We start from the raw sequence: 4,114 nt of genomic DNA, 5'->3' as shown, positions 1-4,114 counted from the left end.
ATGGTTTAACATTTAGTATAATGTGTGAACCAGAGAACCATAGTTTGGTCAATTATGTATGATTAAAACAGACCATAGTTTAATGCAATGTGTGAACCCAACCAATGTTTCTGACTTAGTCCTATTTCCCCAACCTCATGCTATCCACTTCATCCTTGTGTGTGTGAAAGAAAGAGAGACAGAAAGAGAATGAGGAGGCAGAGGGACTGTCTATATCTAAAAGCATTTAAGGGCCTTAATGAATGCAGTATAAAATGGAAATATGATGTAAAATACAATATACATAATAGAAGATGTAAAGGCGGGAAAAACCAGGACAACACTTTGTTTCTAAAAGAAGTTAAAACATGTAACAAAAAATAAATAAAAAACTTTGTTCAAAAAACAAAAAAAGGAATGCAGTGTTTTAAGGCAGTTTGAAATGTCAAATATGCAATGCACAATAAAATATTTATAAAATTACAGAATAATTTTAATATATTTCAAACATCAAAAATACTAAAAGGCGCATGTATAATAAAAAAAATTAAAAACACTGATAAAAACCTTTACGTTAAAAGCAAACAGCTACTTTTAAAACAGTTTTAAAAACTACAGTTAAGAAGAGCTATGCAGTGAGTAATGATGCTGTTTGTAAAACTGAACAGAAGACTCATGGGAGAAGACAGACAAAAACACACTTTCCATTAAGAATGATGTTTCAAGCAATAGAAGTTATAAACTTCATATATCTTTAAACATCTCCTTGCTGAACATTGTAAAATAAGAGCTTCCTGATCAGATTTTAAATCAGCACTCTAGAATCTATGCTTTATCACTAAGGCATAGGTGAAAAAGAGACCCACCATCACCCCTTTCCAAAGTGGAAATAACATGGCACAACTGTTTGGAATAGACCCAGGGAACAACTGTTATGGTAAGGAAATGATATCACACCAATATCCAATAATCAGAAGGTTTTGGTCTAGGCCTGAATACTTACAAAGAAAAGTTAGCTAAAGAGTGGGTACAAGGTCTCAAAGTGACAGTTTTGTTAGCAGCTAGGTTCCAATGCTTTTATCTGAAATATTTTAGGTTGACATTTTGCACTCAGTTAAGTTTTGAAGTTTGAAAGAGTTTTGTATTTCTCTAGGCTAGAGGATCTCTCTCAAGAAATTTCTTCCCCAGAATTTTTTGTACATGAAAGTGAGCAATTTCTTTAAATAAGGCAAGCTCTTAAAGATGTGAAGCAATACATAAAAATACCAAGAGTTCAGTGGCAGTTGGATTTTGGATTCTGAGCAAAAAATTATTTCTGAAAAGTAAAAGTTAACCAAAAAGGGGAAAAGTAAGATAATGCTTACCTTTTCATGCAACCTTTATACATACTGAACTTCTACTTCAGTCAAAAGCAACACCTACTTCTTTCTTGGTTGTACTTCCTTAAAGTACAATACATACAGAAATGAGAAGAACAGGAAACAGGAATTTCAAACTTAATGCAAACAGTTCTAATGCAAACTTTTGCTGATGTTCTCGACTCTATCTCAGATTGTAACCTGACAGAGCACTAAAAGGAACATCTGGAGATAGGCTGCTGCTAAGCATTATTTGACTAATTTTCTATTAACTTTATCTGCTTTTTAGATAATCTTAAACTTTGTTCAGATAAAGCCACAGGGAAAAGGAGCATTGGAAAGTGCAGCATCAACTGTATTAGAAGTGCATTCATATTTCCAATAATTGTATCTGTGGTGTTTCCACAACCATTCCTTATATGTTTATCCATAATGCATAATTCTAGGCAGTTTCTATATCAGTTCTCTTTTCCTCATTCATAATCTTAAGAGACCAATTATACTGTATATACCACAGAACCTTCACATTCTACCTTCCCCTTAGTTCCCCCCCCCACTCTTTACTTCCATGCCCATTTTTATCCAACAAATTACTTGTTCCACATTCATGTCCCATTATTTTTGCATATTTTGTGATTTTTTTCAATTTATCATTCTTCCATCATGACCATACTCTGACATATAAAAGGCAACCCTCACCAGCCTAGAGTTCCATTTTTAGAGTTCCACCACTTTTAGAGTTCCACCACAATCTCAGTGAAACCAATTTATTTCTTCTGACATGTACTTTAGCTCTTTTGTTTATAAATACAACTTATATTTCCTTGCATAATTCAACTGCATCCCATAAGATCTTTGAACTTCTTCTTAGTTTTACAGACATCCAATGTAAGAGCTGATCTTTTATTTCATTAATCAATTCATGTTCTTTACCACTTCTCTTAAATTCCCAGCCAAATTATAAGTATTTGTGTGCACATCTATGCATCTAGCCACCATCATAATCATTTCTCCTATACAATGCTTATTTTCCTCACATTTTGTCTACCTGGTATTGCCATTTGCAAATGGATACAGTTGTAGACATTTTCTCTCTCAACAAGTGTGCATATATGTCGGAATTTTTATGTTATATACAAGATTGAGAAAAAGTGGCCTAAACCCTATTGGCAGCCACACATTAGATCTGGCTTTTATCTTGGACCAGATGAAACATAAACTGGTGTTCACAGATGTTTTTGCCAGTACCTTGATCATTGCCTTGTGACCATGGGGTTAACCAGAGCTACCAGCCTGCACTGTGTATGGCCTGTCTGAATGTTTAATAGATCCTGGTTTTCAGAATGGTACTTGGGGCTTTCCCTAGTGAAATGGAATAAGGTTAAGGTTTATTCAATTTGTATGCCGCCCTATTCCCGAGAGACTCAGGGTGAATAGTTCTGTCCAGGGGTGGGTTCTGGCAGCCACTACTGCTGATTTGATTGTGGGAGTGCAGTGCGCGCGCACACACTTGATGTGTGCTGCACACACATGGGCAGTACAATAAAAATTGTTCTGCACATGTGCAAAAGTCAAAAATAAGATGAAGGCACCTATGGCAGGAGAACTGGTTTGGGGGTATCGCATCCCTGGGTCCCTGTTAGTTCCAGCCACCAAACCACTACCAGTTCAGCCAAACTGGTAGGAACCCAGCACTGGTTCTGTTGTGTATTTAGATAGCCTCTGGAATATACAGAGCATTAGACAGGATAGCTGCTGAGATGCCTTTCTGCATCTGTTGAAATCTTTGGGTTGTTTTTTTTGTTGCTCCGGGAGACAAAGTGAGGAAAGAGATGACTGGAGGAAGACCAGAGGAAAATGTGACTGGCTGTGGCAAGAATTCAGATTCAAGGCTACTCTGTTGTGATAAGTTTGTTAAAATGATCCCCCTAGATCTCCACAATGTCAGCCAGCTGCACTATTTAAGACCTCTCCTTTCTGGGGAGAGATTGTATGGAAGAACTTCAGTGAGTTCAAGTTGTGGTCATTAGGCTAATAATTTGAGATGAAATCCTGTTTGCACTGAACTGAAAGCTGGATAGGCAGGATCCAATGACACTAGTGCCTTTCAATGTCATATGGGGGGGGGGTTGAGGCCAAAGAGGGGCAGAAATTTCTTCTCTAGCTTTGCCACTTCTGCACTTCACCTCTGCTTCTCCTGGTTAAAGCAGGCAGGAAGAATCAGGGAGGTAATCACATTCAATGTCTCTTGTAAGAGGGGAGAATGCCACCTGCCATGAAAGAAGCACTGGTTCATCCACTTCTCAAGGCCCTGGGCACACTTATCTATTCTCATTTATGAAGGTTGTAAAGAATGGGGCAACAATTAAAAAAATAAATTATATGGATCATTAGCAGGACTGAAGTCTCCCTGGTCACCCTAACAGGTACTTTAAGGAAGTATAGGCCAAGTACAGCATCTTTCAGACTGTCTATAGGGCAAAGAATTAGAAGATCAATTTGTGATGGTTCTACTTTGTGACTGGGCATGCTAAGTGACGACAGGGAAAGGTGGCACCCATAGTTGCTCCATTGTGGTGTGCCCCAGGGCTTGATGCTCTTCCCCATTCTGTTTAACATATATTGCAACCTGCTAGTAGAGTTTATTTTAGCAACTAAAATTTTGTATACTTTATTACCATGGACATTATTTTGATTACAGTTCACTCACTGAGATTTTATATCAAAACTCCAATTTGTCACCCTGAATATGCAAGTAAATTTATGATATCCAGAAA

Source organism: Thamnophis sirtalis, unplaced genomic scaffold (genome assembly GCF_051295495.1).
Source record: "Thamnophis sirtalis isolate CommonGarterSnake01/CBP01778 unplaced genomic scaffold, rThaSir2_p1.2 scaffold_3, whole genome shotgun sequence".
In the NCBI taxonomy this organism is placed as follows: Eukaryota; Metazoa; Chordata; class Lepidosauria; order Squamata; family Natricidae; genus Thamnophis; species Thamnophis sirtalis.
The sequence above is the reverse complement of the archived record's forward strand: the minus strand, read 5'-3'. Positions refer to the sequence as shown.